The sequence below is a fragment of the Acinonyx jubatus genome, chromosome D2 (genome assembly GCF_027475565.1).
Source record: "Acinonyx jubatus isolate Ajub_Pintada_27869175 chromosome D2, VMU_Ajub_asm_v1.0, whole genome shotgun sequence".
NCBI classification, from domain to species: Eukaryota; Metazoa; Chordata; class Mammalia; order Carnivora; family Felidae; genus Acinonyx; species Acinonyx jubatus.
Window position 1 is genome coordinate 5,919,799 of NC_069393.1, and position 18,219 is coordinate 5,938,017.

At 38.4% G+C, this 18,219-nt stretch overlaps 1 protein-coding gene across 6 annotated transcripts in view; it reads right to left on the reverse strand.

The window, feature by feature from the left end:
- Positions 1 to 18,219, reverse strand: part of ARID4B (AT-rich interaction domain 4B) — a 149,505-nt gene that overhangs the window by 114,358 nt on the left and 16,928 nt on the right. The gene's annotated exons all lie outside the window — the stretch shown is intronic.

Below are 18,219 nucleotides of genomic sequence, written 5' to 3' on the forward strand. Positions count from 1 at the left end.
GGGGGCGCCTGGGTGGCTCAGTCGGTTGAGCGTCCAACTTCAGCTCAGGTCATGATCTCGCGGTCCGTGAGTTCGAGCCCCGCGTCAGGCTCTGGGCTGATGGCTCTGAACCTGGAGCCTGCTTCTGATTCTGTGTCTCCCTCTCTCTCTGCCCCTCCCCCATTCATGCTCTGTCTCTCTCTGTCCCCAAAATAAATAAACGTTAAAAAAAAATTTTTTTTAATAAAAAAAAAAAAAAGAAAGTCTCGGGCACCTGGGTGGTTTAGTCGGTTGAGCATCCAACTTTGGCTCAGGTCATCATCTCTCAGTTTGTGAGTTGGAGCCCTGAATCAGGCTCTTTGCTGACAGCTCGGAGCCTGGAGCCTGCTTGGGATTCTGTGTCTTCCTCTCTCTCTGCCCCTCCCCCGCTACTGCTCTGTCTCTTTAAAATAAATAAAAATAAATACTTATTTAAAAAAAAGAAAGAAAAGAAAAGAAAAGAAAAGAAAAGAAAGAAAGAAAGAAAGAAAGAAAGAAAGAAAGAAAGAAAAAGAAAGTCTCTAAAAAGGGGCACATGGCTGTCTCAGTTAGTAGAGCATGGGACTCTTTTTCTCTGGGTCATGAATTTGAGCCTAAACTGGGCACAGAGTTTACTTGAAGCAAACCTAAAGTCAAAATCAAAGACACCAGGGAAAATTTTAGCCTCTGACACCCACAGCTACAGCAGACTGTAAACACAGCCTAAAACCTAGCCAATAAACATAAAACTTTACCTTAAAGGCCTGTATACCTCAGTTCCTTTTACCTAGTACACCATTACAAGTAAAAATTACAGTAAAAATTTACAGTAAAAAAATTACAAGGCATAGTAACACATTTTCAAGAAAGAGACTATGGATCAGAGCCAGACTCAGATATGGCAGACATGATGGAATTATCAGAGAATTTACTTTTTTAAAATATATTTTATCCCAGTTGCATTTATTAGTTTTCCAATAACACTCGATTTTTATTTATTCTGTCATTTCTTGTACGATTTTAAATTTGTATGTAGTCAGATCAGGGGGTTTTTTTGGATTTTTTTTTTTAACATTTATTCATTTTTGAGAGTGAGAGAGACAGAGCATGAGTGGGGGAGGGGCAGAGAGAGAGGGAGACAGAATCAGAAGCAGGCTCCAGGCTCCGAGCTGTCAGCACAAGGCCCGACGCGGGGCTCGAACTCACGGACTGCGAGATCATGACCTGAGACAAAGTTGGACGCTCAACCAACTGAGCCGCCCAGGAGCCCCTATTTTTTTTTTTTTTACAGTAAACTCGATGCCAAATGAGGGGCTTGAACCCATGACCCTAAAACCAAAAGTCACATGCTCTACCAACTGAGCCATCCAGGCACAAGAACTTAAAGTAAATGGCAGACATCAGAGAACTTTCCCCTAAATACTTCAGCAGACATACTGCCTTTTTAGTTTTTAAACTAAACACTATATCCTTTGCCCAGAAATCTGAAATTAAAATAGCAAATTTTTATTACAAATTATTCTTTGTAATAAAAATAATAAATTCTTATATTTGGAGTGGGGGGGTAGGGGGAAAAGAATTAAGCATAGAATACTAAGAACTCTGCCAACTTCCCTCCTGTTCCTCTTCAGTTTCCTTTTTTCTTACCTTTCCCCATATTTTCTTTCCCTTTATCACTAGGTAGGGAAAGAACAAGAGAAAAGAAGACAGAAAAATGGCTGAGAGTTATGTTGCATAAGATTAACCATTCACTGACTCACATATTTGACCTAAAACCTATAAAATACCAGGCACTAGTTAGGAACCAGGGATACAATCTAAGACCTAGTCTTTGTTTCCAAGGAGTTTAGTGGAGTCAGTTAAACAAGCGAGTAATTACAACACAAAGATAACCACTGTGATCTGGTTCTGTACAAGGAGAGCACAAAGCACAACGTAAGTCAGTCTTCGGATATCAGGGAAGGATACCTGCAGGATGACTGGCAGTCTAGGAAAAAGAATCAAGATGTGTAATGACCCGAAATGAGAAACACAGAGTCTGGAATGCAAGGGGGAAAGGTGGTAATATAGGTGGTACAAATAAATCGATAAATTATAAATGACTGGGGCGCCTGGGTGGCTCAGTCGGTTAAGCATCCGACTTGGGCTCAGGTCAAGATCTCATGGATTGTGGGTTTGAGCGCCGCGTCGGGCTCTGTGCTGACAGCTGAGAGCCTGGAGCCTGCTTCAGATTGTGCGTCTCCCTCTCTCTCTGCCCACCCCACCACCCCCCTCCCCACCACGTGTGCTCTCTTTCTCTCTCAAAAATAAAAAAAACATTTAAATAAATTGTAAGTGACCATACTGAGAAATATTTTGATAGCCACAGAAGAGAAGCATGGCCTAAGGGCAACAGGAGAACCATTACAAAATTTTATGCAGAGTGACATGATCTATGTTTTATATCACAGTGGCTGCCATGTGTAAAATGGACTCCAAAAATACAAGACAGGATCAGAGACAGGTTAGGAATTGTTTGTAATCTAGAATGAGATAGAAGGTAGGGATAGAGAGAGGATGGACTAAAGACATCTTCATATTCAGTGACTGACTAAATAAAGGAATAATGAAGAATTTTATCTTTTTTTCCTCTCACTGCTGATTCCCCTTTCCTAAGAACAGAGCTGATCCTGGACCAGTAAACTAGAGAGCTATCCAGACTGCAGGAGAGGATGTAGCAGCAAGGGGGAAGACAAGAGAAAATTCCAGATGAGGCTGCACAGGAAGAACAGCTCTATGTCTACTATCTTGAATGTATTAGAAGCTAGAAGTGTTCATGATAGAATATGGGAAAGGGTCTGCTTATTTTTATTCTTGTATTTGCCCTAAAGTAATGAGCATACATTGCATCAAGCAAATTAATGCCCTAATTATCATCAAATTAGTGAACTTTATTCTCTACCTAGTGATTCAATTGGCAGCTACTATTTTCATTAAGAACGGTTAAATGAGCCCAAAAAAATGAGATCATATTCTCATATGAATTCTTGGTCCCAAAGAATTTAGCCTTTTTCTCCCCATTATACAATATGTGAATTTATCTGCTTTATAAAAATATAAAGATAGGGATGTAGACAAAAGGTAAACATTGCCTCCCTTCATTTTCTCTTCTCACATCCCTCATCAACCTAACTCCCTTCGCCTCTTTAGGGTGGCCTTCCAGGCTCCTTTCTCCACATTTACAGGGATCTATGTACAACACAACACACTTTTACTGCTAACAAAATGTTTAAAATTAGCTTTTGTTTACACAGTCAACAAATATACTGTCCTTATACAAATGATGAAACATTAAATTCTACATTATCATACCGTTCCTATTGGTAATTACTGTTATCATTTTGGCATATGTCCTTCCAGGTTTCTTCCAGACTTTTCCATTTATATACTAGCGTATGTACCCCTGTACGGTATTTCTGCGAATATATTTTTACATAATTGGTACTAAATTTATTTTCTTTCTTTTTTTTTTAAATTTTGGTTAGCATCCATGGCAATATTGGTTTCAGGAGTAGACTTCAGTGTAATTCATTACTTACATAAAACACTCAGTGCTCATCACAAAGTGTTATCCTTAGCACCCATCACCCATCTAGCCCATCCCCCACCCACCTCCCTCCATCAACCCTCAGCTTGTTCCTATCATTAAGAGTCTTGTGTGGTTTATTTCCTTCTCTCTTCTTTTTTGTCCCCCTTCCCACATGTTCATCTGTTTTGTTTGGTACTAAATTTAATATACTGTCTTTCAACCTTCTTCTTTTTCACTCAAAAAATGTTTTGCAGATCTTTCCAATCAGTAAACACTATCAAATTATCCTTGTAGTATTTAATGATATTAAAAGGCTTCCAGTTTTTCACTAATACAAACAAGGCTGCAATAAACATATTCATACACACTTTCTTGTGCATCTATGTGTATCAGTATTGCTCTAGGATAGATGTCAAGAAGGAGAACACAGAATATGCACATTTTTTAAGAGATAATGCAAATTCTCCAAGAATTTCTACACTGTAATTCTGGTGTCTTGAAGACCAATACATAATGAAAAAAAAATCTTAATTACAACCAAGTGTTCTACTTTCAACAAAAGCTTTTTTAGTACTGGAAGAGTTTAATGATCTGGGATCTTGAACACAAATCACCTTTTATTTCTTCACCAATTAGCAGTACATTATCTTAAAAGTCTTAAAAGATACATGTATTCAATTTGATAATTATCAATATTAAAAATGCATACATCCCTAGCTCCAAGAATATACACCAAATTCATCCAACAGATATACTTGTACATATGTGAGACAATATGTGCTCAAAGGTAATTATCACAGATGTAAGTCAGTAAATCTATCAAGTTTAATTCAAAACGATAATGAATTATGACCCTGGAAGGGTATTCAACTTATACCTTACTTTTAGTAAATTAACTCAAAGTTCAAGATGCCATAAATGAAAATATTGATAAATTAATATATTTAGCGATAAAAAAATACCTCTGTATAGCAAAAAAAAAAAAAAACCAAAAAAATAAGCTCTTAAAAAGTTTTGTGGGTCACCTGGTCAGTTAAGCATGTGACTTCGGCTCAGGTCATAATCTTGCAGTTTGTGGGTTCCAGCCTCCCCTGTTCTCTCTCTCTCTCTCTCAAAAATAAACATTAAAAATTTTTTTGGTAAATTTTTGTAATCCCCATCACTAACAAAAAGCTCATCTATCTCCCTAATATAAAGTCACCTAGAAATTAATATTTTTTAAAAAGTCTAACCATTCAACAGAGAAGTGGACATTTTATAGGAAGAAGTAGTTGACATAAAAAGAAATCCAAGTGGCTCCTAAACATATGAAAAAATGTTCAGCTCATTCATAAGAGAAATGCAAATAAAAAGTACTCCGAGACCGTATTTTTCACTTTCAAATCAGCAGAAGTTCAGAAGAATGGTAACATACTTGGCTGGTAAGGTTTGGGAAAATAGGCAATCCTATTGTTGGGGAGAATGTAAACCTATATAAGCTATACAGAAAAAATACCAAAATAAAAAATACATAAAGCTTGTAGCCAGTAACCTTACTTTTGGGGATTTATCCTACAGATACTCTTGCATATGTATGAAATAACAAATATACAAAGTGACCTCATCTCAGAGCTATTTATAAAAGCAAAAGGTCAACAACAACCCAAACTCCACAAATGTGAGCGTGGTTAAACAAATATTACATCCATAAAACGAATATAGAGCTGCAAAAACAAAATGAGATTTGAGGTTGCCTGGGGCTGAAGATGGGAGGGAGGACTGACTGCAGGGAAGGAGGGAACTTTCTAGGGAAGATAAAAATGTTCTAAAACTGAATTGTGGTTATGAATGCACACCCTATATGTTTGCCTAAAAATCACTGATTTTTAAAGGGGCACCTGCATAGGTCAGTCAGTAAAGCATCCAATTCTTGATTTTAGCTCATGTCAAGACCTCACAGTTCCTGAGATGGAGTGCCCCCCCCCCCACCATGGGGCTCTACACTGACGACAAGGAACTTGCTTGGGATGCTCTCTCCCCCTCTCTGCCCCTCCCCCGCACTCTCTCTTTCTCTCAATAAAACATTGTTTTTAAAAATCATTGATTTTTACATTTATAATGGTTTAATATTTTGGTGTAAAAATTATACCTCAACAAAGTTGTTAAAACACAAATGAGAGCATTCTCTATGCACCTGTATCAAAACATCTCCCAGAGTGCCTAGATGGCTCAGTCATTTATGCATCTGACTCTTGATTTCAGCTCAGGTCAAGATCTCGAGGTTTTTCGAGTTCAAGCCCACATCAGGCTCTATGCTGTCAACGAGGAGCCCGCTTTGGATCCTCTGTCCCTCCCTCTCTTAGCCCCTCCCCCACCCTCTCCACAAGTTCTCTCTCTCCCTCTCTCTCTCTCTCAAAAATAAACATTAAAAAAAAAAAAAAAATCTTCCCAGATGTGCTAAGTGACAAAGTTGAGAAGCGAAGAACAATATGTAGGAGTTAAAAATTGAAAAAAAGTAAGAAAAAGTAAAAATAAATAAAAATTGAAAGTAAATGGGGTGCCTGGCTGGCTCAGTCTGAAGAGAATAAGACTCTTGATCTCCAGGTTGTGAGTTCAAGCCCCACGGTGGGTGTAGAGATCACTAACTAAAAAAAAATAATAATAATTTTAAAAATGAGTAATAAATTTTTAAAATTGAACGTAAAAAAGAGGAGGAAGAAGGCAAATTTGTGTTTCCTTTTCTACACACAAGTAACACTGGAATGATACACAAGAAACAACAGAGGGTACCTGTGCAGAAAGAAGGGAAACTCAAAGAGTGAAGAGAAAAAGTAAATGAAAGGTTTTTTACAATATTCTTTTACCTATTTAACTTTTCAGCCATGTAAGTGTTCTAACCAAATGGTTCTAACCATTAAATTAAAACACAGATATTTGGGGGGGGGGGGGGTGCCTGGGTGGCTCAGTGGGTTAAGAGTCGGACTTCGGCTCAGGTCATGGTCTCACAGTTGGAGTTTGAGCCTCCCGCCCATCGCCTCCACCCAGCATCAGGCTCTGTGTGGTCACCTCCAAGACTGCTTCAGATCCTCAGTTTCCCTTTCTTCTCTGCCCCTCCCCTGTTCACAGGCGTTCTCCCCCTCTCTCAAAAATAATAAACATTAAAAAAATAGGTATTTGGACTTCAACAATACGACTATAACCTCTAATGTCAGTTGTCTGCGTTCACATTTCATTACATATTATATTTGATACAATTTTGCAATCATCCTGTCTGCAAGAGTCTACCTTTGTGAAGAATAGCATACGCCTACAAGAACCTTGCATCCTAAATATTCTAGAAACGGTTCCAGTTTCCAATATTCAATTCCCACTTCCGCTGAGCCCCGGAAGTGGGAGCTGCACGTTTTCACACCAACGGGAAGGAATGCCCGAGTCACCAGCCTGAGACATTTTAGAGCTGGAAACAGGGACTGAGCCACCACTGCCCACCACCAACCGGCGCTGCGCCACCCCCAACTGAAACCAAATAAAACATAAAAACAAATATTCAGTTCTGATGTTATTAACTTATGTATCAATAAAGGCACTTAGAAATGCCAAATTTTCCAGGTTATACAAACAATGACATCTGAAAGAAGCACAAAAAAATCCTTTTTAAAAATCATGTGACCCAGTTTGAGTTCAGGAAAGTAAAGTCATCCAGAATATATGTAAAACTTGAAATGTTGACCTTTCCCATTTTTACTGAGCAAGATAAATTTATACATCTATTTCTAACTAACAGTAACATAAGAGGTACAAAGTGGACCCCAAAGTCTCTGCTGGGCAGAAAAACTGGAAATAAACCCTCTGGGAATATATCTATAGAGGAGAAAAGCTGAAGGAGAAGGAAATAGTCAAGAAGAAAGTTCCAAGACAAGGTGGCAGGCTCAGATAATTACAAAGCTCTTCTAGGATCCCACGATAAATTCCTCATATTTATACAGCTACCTCCCAAATCTAGGATCTACAAAGACCAGAGTTTCTATTCTGTTGATTGCCCACCATGTGCCAGTCATTATGCCTTCGTAATATTTCCCATTTAATCTCACAACAACACTAGGACACAGGTAGTGTTACCCTCCGTACTTGAGTACAGTAACTAAGAATCAACATCACACAACTAAATGTCTGAGTCAGGACCAAAAACATACATGCTACAAGAGAGTTTTTTCTACCTTTGAATTACTGATCACTAACACAAATTTTTAAAAGTGGAGAATTTTTATGATTAATAAAGTAGCCCATGATAATACAAAAATCAAACATCATAACTGCACAAAGTAGACACTAAACATTTTCCAGAGTCTCACCCTCTTGAGACAATCACCTTTAACAACTTGTTATAGGTCCTTCCAGACCTTTTCTAAGAAGCATTAACAATTAATGCAACAGTTAATTTTTTACTTAAGTAAAAAATGTTTTTTTAAAAACGCCATGTATGTACCAATCCATACCCCTAAACTATATTCAACCAGAAAGAATTGATGTTTTAAAAAGTTCAGTAATCTCTAGTGTGAAACATCAGACTTATCTAGACAGTACAAATGTACGCAAAAGCAAACCACTGCCCAAATCTAGGTAAGTCATGTTCAGGTTTTATCACATAGCATATTCTAAAAAGCACAGATACTGAAAGAGAGAAAACGAGAAAAGATGAAAGGAAAATACAGCCAAATAAAGTCTAGCAACTGAACACAGCACTACAGTCAGTTTATCACCACCTACCCACTCCAGAGCTGATTTTAACATCGATTTCCGGGGTAGACAGGCATCAAGCAAAACTTACCTATGACAGATCTCCTCCAATAAAAGAAGGGCTTAGTCCAGCAAAATCGAGGCAAATAATCTCTGAAGTCTGAGCGTCATAATTTCAATATAGCAGCCTGCAGAACATCCTTATATAGTTATTAACTGGGGGGGGGGGGGTGGAATTACAGGGAATATTTATTATCTGGAAATGTCATAATCACAACTTTTAAACAATGACAGTTCCATCTGTCTTCTAATGATATATAATATGTCCAAAACCCAGTAAAACATCTGAAATTCTAAAAAGCAACATATAGGATCACCTGGGTGGCTCAGGTAAGCGACTGACTCTTGATGTCAGCTCAGGTCACAATCTCATGGTTCAGCCACATGTTGGGCTCTACGCTGACAGTGCAGAGCCTGCTTGGGATTCTCTCTCTCCCCTCTCTCTCTGCCCACCCCCTGCCCTTGCTCTCTCTCTCTCTCTCTCTGTCATCACTCTCAAAATTAATAAACATTTATAAATATTTAAATAAATATAAAAAGCAATATGTAAACAAGAAGCATTTACTGCCATCTAGCAACCACCTGGTGACTTAGAAAATTTACACTGGATTTTTAAATTTGAACCTTAAATTCGAGCCTTGCATCAGGCTCTATGCTGACAGTGCCGAGCCTGCTTGGGATTCTCTCTCTCCCTCTCTCTGCTCCTCTCCCGCTCACACTCCCTGTCTCTCTTAAAATAAGTAAATAAACTTAAAAAAAATTTTTTTTGAACCTTAAAAAACTCATGCAAGCATAAATTAAATTTTAAATATAAACATACAAAAAACAGTATTTCATTTCTTTAGTGGCAGAATATGAGAATGATATGCCAACCACCAGCATCTTTTTCAAAACAACCCCAATGTTTTGAAAACATGTAAATATTTTACATCAAAAAAATTAAAGAGGGCCACTGGGCTGGCTCAGTCGGCAGAGCATGCACCTCTTGACCTCAGTCATGAGTTCAAGCCTCATGTCAAGCACAGAACCTACTTAAAAAAAAAAAAATTAAAAAGGAAAAATCAGGGTGCTTGGGTGGTTCGGTGGGTTAAGCCTCTGACTCCTGATTTCGGGTGGGTCATGATTTCATGGTTCATGGGACCCAGCCCCCAAATCGGGCTTGTACTGGCACAGGGCCTGCTTGGGAGTCTCTCTCTGCCCCTCCCCTACTCACACTCTCTCTCTCAAACTGGAAAAAAAAAAAAAGAAGAAAACAACAGAGTAATCTCTAAAACTCAAAAATAAACTGAAGTAAATGATCTGTCCATCAACTTGGTAGGATAAGCATATAAAAAAAATGATTTCAAGTTACTTTAAAAAAAAATTTTTTTTAATGTTTATTTATTTTTGAGATAGAGAGACAGAGCATGAGCAGAAGAAGGTAGAGAGAGAGAGGGAGACACAGAATCCCAAGCGGGCTCCAGGCTCCGAGCCGTCAGCACAGAGCCTGACGCGGGGCTTGAACTCACGAGGTGTGAGACCATGATCTGAGCTGAAGTTGGCCGCCCAACCGACTGAGCCACCCAGGTGCAACCCCCTTTTTTTTTTGAGAGAGAGAGAGAGAGAGAGCGAGCACAGGAGACAGAGCAGGCAAGTGGGGGAGAGGGGTGGAGGGGCAGAGAAAGAATCCTAAGCAGGCTTCATGCTCAGCGTAGAGCCTGACCCAGAGCTCAGTCCCACAACCTGGAATCATGACCTGAGCCAAAATCAAGAGTCAGATACTCAACCAAATGAACCACCAGGAGGCCCTCAAGTCACTTTACAATAAATATTCCCCGGGGGGGGGGGGGGGGGGGGGGAGGGGGCGCCGCACCGGTGGCTCAATTGGTTAAGCATCTGGCTTCGGCTCAGGTATGATCTTGCAGTTCATGGGTTCAAGCCCCACATGGGGCTCTCTGCTAACAGCTCCACTTGGAGCCTGGAGCCTGCTTTAGATTCTGTGCCTCCCTCTTTCTCTGCCCCTCCCCCACTCACATTCCATCTCTCTCAAAAATAAACATTGAAAACCATTAAAAATAAAATAAGTATTCTGGGGTGCTTGGCTGGCTGAGGTGGTAGTGCACACAACTCATTACCTCGGGGTCATGAGTTCGAGCCGCACACTGGGTGCAGAGTTTACTTTAAAAAAAAAAGTAAAATTAAAAAGTAAAATAAAATAAAGTATTCTGATCTTATATTCCTGAGTGGAATATAGCCTAAGGACAAAAAAAACACAGAAAATAATTTTAAATTGCATTAATTAGTCTGACTATTAATAATAAGATTGGGAGACAACTGGGTGGCTCAGTCAGCTAAGTGTCCGACTTCAGCTCAGGTCATGATCTCAAGGTTCATGAGTTTGAGCCCCGCGTCGGGCTCTGTCTCACAGCTCAGAGCCTGGAGGTTGCTTCGGATTCTGTGTCTCCCTGTCTGCTCCTCTCCAACTCGTGCTGTCCCCCCACCAAAACTAAATAAACATTTTAAAAAATAATACTTAAAAACATAACATAAACAAAAAACAAAACTCCACCCTATTTTCTTGGTCTGAACACTAAAAACCGAGAAGCCATAAGAAAACCAGTAGCAACAAACACCCCTGGCACTCTGATTGTGATCTCTAAAAACCATTTCCCACTTGAGGAAAACAGGGCTCCTTGAAGAAAAATCTGATTCCAGATCTAGAACAGGAAATATGTAAGATGAGCCTGAGATGCCTTGTGCCAGAAAATAAGGAAGTTATCAAAAACTAATGGGATCATATTCAAAAGAACACAGGAATCCATTTGAAAGGTCTCCACGTAGCCAAACATGAGACAACTAAAATGTCAAAGAGCAACCACAATGAAAAAACACACAGAAAACCTGAAAATCCATAACACTAAGAACACTAAAAACCAAAACCAACTTCACTGGTCATTTTAGGAGGACATCTACTAATTATCCTAAAAACCAGCAAAGTGAGGGGAAAATAATCATTTATTCTGTATTTCTGTATTTTACAGTCACCATATAGAATTTCAACTAATAAATGCAGTAGGAGTGATAGAATTAGAAAATCATTTTGCAATCCTCATACAATGAACAGGCAACAATCATTAGTGGCTACTAAAACCACTGAATGAAAGTAACATGAACTTTATAACAAACAGGTAAGTCTTACACCACCTAAAACCACTGACCCATCTCAGCAACACTAAAAAAAAGTGAATCGACCTAACATTATGTGCCTCCTGATGATATATGATAGAAATACAATACCTCTTATGAAGTATGCTCATCAAAAAAGCCCTTAGAATTACCAGTTTATAAGAAATACAGGGGTTAAACAAAATCACACAGACGCAATGAGCTATACTCTGAATGTAAGAAATTCTACAGCTTAAATAACATGGTTCCTTTATCAAATAAATGGCATGAAAACGGAGAAGACTTTATAGAATAAGAAACTAGGTTTAAGAGACATATCTTTCAATTGCAATGTGAGGACTTTATTTGGATCCTAACGTAAGGAGTCCTATTTTAAAAGCTATTTTTGAGACAATCAGAGAAATCTGAACGTGTTCTAACTACAGGATGGCATTAAGAATTACTGTTAACATTATTAGTTGTGACAATGGCATTGTGATTATGCTTTGGAAAAAGAGGCGGATGAAATTTGCTTTAAAATGCTACATGGTGGGGCGCTTGGATGGCTCAGTAGGTTAAAGTGTCCAACTTCAGTTCAGGTCACGATCTAGAAGTCTGTGAGTTCGAGCCCTGCGTCAGGCTCTGCTGACAGCTCAGAGCCTGGAGCCTGCTTCAGATTCTGTGTCTCACTCTTTCTCTGCCCCTCCTCTGCTGGCGCTCTCTCAAAAATAAATTTAAAAAAACATTTAAAATAAATAAATAAATAAAATGTTACATGGTGAGGGGGAGGGGAGATAAGGAGCAGGAGAGTGTAACATAAAACTAGTAGGACAAAATGTGAACGATGCTGAGGCTAGGTGGTAAGTATGTGAAAATTCACTGAACTTTAATGTACGTTGTAAGTTTCCCTAATAAATTTTTAAAGTTCTATCACCAGGTTATTTGTTATATTATCATATGTATCATCTATTTTTATCACTTGGAGTCTCCAGAATTTAAGGATCATGGAATTTTCCAAAAATTAAAAAAAAAAACTACAATGTTTTAAATAATACATTAATCTAAAAACCAATTACTGTATCAAATATCCATATAAAAATTACTGCTTGCATTATTAGTAGTCACTGTGCCCATCCGGACTGGTTAAATACATGTTTAGCAGACTGGTGGTTAAGTAGGATGTGGCTTCATTTTACTTCAGTTTAATGTGAGATCTTCATTGTGCTTAACCAGGACCCTGTATTTGTTTCATCAACACTTAATCACAGCTACTACCGTAATCAGGACAGTGTAAGTTAGAACTTAAATGGTGTGGAGATGGGGAACTAAACCACACTGTTAATGTTTGCCATAAAAGCTGGCTTCGATCCATACACAGAGGCATTTCATTCATTAAAACCTGCAGTTTTAGGGGCACCTGGCTGGCTCAGACAGTGGAGCAGGTGAGGTCATGACTTTGAGCCCCACATTGGGCATAAACCTTACTTAAAAAAAAAAAATTGCAGTCTTCTAAGTCTCTCACCGCACTTTCTAAAACCACCTTAAAGTGTGAACCCAAACCAAGTTCATATCCATTAAAACACTTTGTTAGTGTTTTGGGGCACCTGAGTGGCTCAGTCAGTTAAAATCAGGTCATGATCTCACGGTTCCATAGCTTCAAACCCGCATTGGGCTCTGAGCTGACAACTTGGAGCCTGGAGCCCGCTTCACATTCTGTGTCTCCCTCTCTCTCTGCCCGCGCCCCCCGCCCCCCGCTTGTTCTCTCTCTCCCTCTCCCTCTCTCTCAAAACTAAACGTTAAAAAAACTTGTGTTTTTCAAAGGGATAAACAGTTTTTAAAATTATCCAAAGGTTTAATATCCTAACAACCAATAACAACTGCTAAGAGTTCAGCCTAGTCAAAAATTAACACTAAAACTAATTCATAATGGAAATAATTACTCACTGAAATGCTTCCTGCTCATCACTATGGGCACTGGTTTAGCAATGGTTTAGAAGTGGATGGACCTGTTCTCTGGAATACAATAGAAAGGAACACTGGTTTATGAGTCAAGAGATCAAGGTCCACACCACAGTTTCAATTTCTAATTCTTACCCATCAGTGATGGCTGCCTAAAGCACTCTCTTGGCAAAGAAATCTAAGGTTTCATTTAGGACCAGAAGAAAGTCTTTAGATTCTCTGACAGTTTTTAAATGTATGATATAAAGAATCTGGGAGTAAAAGAAAATGTGCCTTTATTAGGTATCTTTTTATTGTCCCAGAAGGAATTTAAATATTTAGTCCTGTAAAAATCCAAATTAACAGCTAAAACACTGCTCCCCTTCCTCCCACATCACTCCACTCCAGCTCCTCCATAAGAGAATGCCAGAAAAACTACTAAGGGGAAAAAAACCCCATTTTCCTTTGCTTTTTCACTCTCTCCAGAAACCAATAAGGAGGTGGTGTGGCTGTTAAGAAGGCAAGCTCTGGAATAAATATTAAAGATAGATAGATAGATAGATAGATAGATAGATAGATAGATAGATAGATAGATAGATAGATTAGATAGATAGATAGATAGATAGATAGATAGATAGATAGATAGATAGATAGATAAAACCAGGGGGCGTGGGGGTGGCTCGGTCGGTTGAACTTCCGACTTTGGCTCAGGTCCCGATCTCACCACGGTTTGTGGGTTCGAGCCCCGCGTCAGGCTCTGTGCTGACAGCTCAGAGCCTGGAGCCTGCTTCATATTCTGGGTCTCCCTCTTTCTCTCTGCCCTCTCCCATTCATGCTGTCTCTGTCTCTCAAAAATAAATAAACATTAAAAAAAAATTTAAGAAAAAAAGAAGGCAAGTTCTGGGGATGGACTACGTTAAAATCAATCTCTACCATTTCCTCTGAGCCTCATATTTCTTATCTGTAAACAAGAATAATAACAGTATCTATCTCATAGAGTTGTGAAGATTAAATGAGATATCTGTGTTTAGAAGAAGACGTAACACATATAAAGTACTCAATAAACACTGGCTGTCATTTTTTATTGCTGCTTTTATTACTATAGTTTGTTCTACATTAAAGATGCCTCGGAGAAGAAAAAAAGAATAGCCACAATACAGTTTATTTTTTAAGTGTTTATTTTTAATTTGAGAGACAGCATGCATGCACCACGCACAAGTTGGGGAGAAGGGCAGAGGGAGGGAGAGAGAATAAAGAGGGAATCTTAGGCAGGCTCCCACTGAGCGTGGAGCCCATTGACGGGCTTGATCCTACAACCCGGGGAACATGACCTGAGCCAAAAATCAAGAGTTGGCCACTCAGCCAGCTGAGCCACCCAGGCACCCCGCATTTTAAGTGAGTGTTTTTCTTCAGTGGGAGAACTTCTTCCTCCCCTTCACATCACTATTCTAGATATTTTTAAGGACAAACTAATCTCTAGTGCTTCCTTTACATCGAAGTTTCATTTATACTTTCTTAAATGTGTACAGGCTACCTAGAGTATACTGTGGTTTCCAAGTTTTTGTTTCAACTTAAATATAAATAACAAGGAAACAAATCCTGAAATTTAAAATAAAACCAGAGGTTTCATCATTTTAAATCACTAAAATGTTAAGTTTCCCTTTAAAAAGTACCCCCCCAAAAAAGATCCTAGTATAAAAACATGTATCAACAATAAAAATCAAAAAATGCATTATCTAAGTCAAATGAGATAAAAAGGTAAATAGCAAAATATGTGAAATTTTAACAGCAACCAAAACGTATGGGGCACATGACAGGTAATACCTATAGACAAATATTTACATATATTTTAACAAGAGTACTTTCATATAAAAAAAAAAAGTTTTTAACCTAATCACCATAAAGCAACTCTAAGAAGAGCCATAGAGAACACAGGCACACAGGGACATCCTACAGTGTCAGATGAGGGGCCACAAGCCACCGGTGCACTTGAAATGTGGCTACAGAGGAACTGTATTTTTAACTTTATTTAATTTTAATTTTAACTTAAAAGCTAATATTCTGGGTTTTTTTTTAATGTTTATTTATTTTCGAAAGAGAGAGAAAGAACACAACCAGGGGAGGGGCAGAGAGACAGAGAGGTAACACAGAATTCGAAGCAGCTCCAGGCTCTGAGCTGTCAGCACAGAAGGAGGTAAGATCATGACCCAAGCAGAAGTCAGATGCTTAACCCACGGAGCCACCCAGGAGCCCCTTAAAAGCCAATACTCAATTCAGGTATTATAAAACTTTTATGTATGCTTAGAACAATCTGGACATGAGAATCTACTTCTTCAACTGTAAATTTTATGAGCTGCAAATACAGATCAGGGATCTCCAGTGACAATTAACAAAAAATGTTTATTTTTGAGAAAGCACAAGCCGGGGGGGAGGGGTAGTCAGAGAGAGGGGGACAGAGGATCTAAAGTGTGCTCTGTGCTGACAGCAGCGAACCTAATGTGGGACTTGAACTCACGAACCGCGAGACCATGACGTGAGCCGTGGATGGGCACTCAACTGACTGAGCCACCAGGTGCCCCTCCAATGACAACTTACTGTCCACATCAAGATGTGATGTAGGTGTAAAATACATACCAGATTTCAAAGACGTAGCGTGACAAAAAAAGTAACAATCTCATTAATAATTTTATATTGATTACACATTGAAATGACAATATTTTGGATATGCCAGGTTAAACACAATATTAAAATGAAATTTTACCTGTTTTTTTAAGTGCTACTACTATACACTTAACTTTTACATGGCTCCCATTATATCTTTTTGACAACACTGTTCTAAACAATACACTCTAGCATCGAATACCTGCCCACTAATTTACCTTCTCCTATTTATTTATCCTTATTAATAACTAACAGCTGTTGTCCAGTAATATTAGGCACTGTGCTAAATGCTTTACATGGATTATCTCATTCAATTCCTCCAAAGTAGGGGGTCAGTTTTATCATTATCATCATTTCAGAAATTTTAAATTAAGAATCAAAGAAGTTCAGGACACCTGGGTGGCTCAGTCAGTTAAGCGTCCAACTTCAGCTCAGGTCATGATCTCACGGTTTGTGGGTTTGAGTCCCACATTGGGCTCTGTCTGACAGCTCAGAGCCTGGAGACTGTTTCAGATTCTGTGTCTCCCTCTTTCTCTGCCCCTCCCTGGCTCATGCTCTCTCTGTCTCTCAAAAATAAATAAACATTAAAACAAATAAATTTTAAAAAATAAAAACAAATAAAGAATCAGAGAAGTTTAAGTAATTCACCCAGAATATGCCCAAAGTAAGTTATGGTTCGAGGATTAGAATTCAGTTTAGTTTCAAAATTTATATTCTTAACCACTGAGGCTCTACTATAGTGAACTCTGAATTTATATTCCTGAATTCCTGAATTTTACTTTATTAAAGACACTGTCCACCAGGTGCCTCGTTAGCACAGTAGGTAACATAGGTCTCAAAAAGACAATGTCCCCGAAACAGATATTTTCCAGTGAAAAACTCCCACTCAATTCCCCTTTTTAATTAACAGCACCAAAAAAAAAGTGAACTAGGAAAGAAAAAAAATGTGAGGCTCCAAAAACAAAGATTAACCCAACTGCATGAATCTGGCTGCCAGTAAATCAGTGCACAGGTAATAAGCACTCTATACGTTTTATCATAATGCAGCACACTCTGACCATACTAAGTACATACTCTAAACTATTAGCAATTGGTAATCTGAAGACCTGTAATAAAAGTGGCCTCTCCATACTCTATATTACAGTTACTATTTTTTGGCACTTATAAACCAAACACAGCAATAAGAATGTTGCATGTATCATCTTATTTCATTCATAACAAAACGAGAAAGTAAATTTTATTCTTCCCATTTTTCATATGCTGCAAATAAGGCTCAAAGAAATAAACGGCCTAAGGCCATGCAACTAGCTAAGGGTCAGAGCAGGATTTCAACCTAACAAATCTACTCTACTAGACCATCTCTCTGTCATCAGGGTGATGAGGTGAGTGACAGCACATCATTTTGCTTCTAATACAACTTTGCTGAGGTTTGACAATGAAGAGTAGTACTTGAATTTATCACCTCCATTAAAATGGGGTACTGAGATTTCATTTTTAAAATGTCAGATAACCATTTGAATACAGTATCATTTGTACTACCAATCATGCCCCTATCTACTTTCTAAGAAATGCTGCACAAAACACTTGATAAATGTAAAACAGAAACTTTGAAAGCATAAATTTACAACTCAAGACACACACAACTTTGAGAAACTGATTTTGCAGATGCACTTATGAAAATAGTTGTTCTGTATTTACTGCCTATCAGAGAATTAAAGGTACGCTACTAGAAATACGTAAAGAATACAGGGATAGCACAGAGAAGAGAAGGTTCAGAATCAGGAAAAGATATCCTGGAGACAGAGAATACTATCAAACTGCAAGAACCAAATCACTAGTTGCAACTCAATCTTTAGACACATTCTAAATTAGGCCACACTTAACTAGCAGTTATGTGTGCAAAGAAATATACAATAATGCAATCTAGAAATAATTTTTTCCAACCACAAAACTAAGAAAATCTCTTATCAATTACTTACTCAAAGCAGGTTTGTATTGTAACAAGACAGAACTAGGTGACTTCTCTTTCCATCTATAATATTTACAAGATGACCTAGGGAATGTTCACATAGAAGTGTTTTGCTATGGAGTCCCTGGGTGGCTCAGTAAGTTAAGTGTTCCACTCTGGCTCAGGT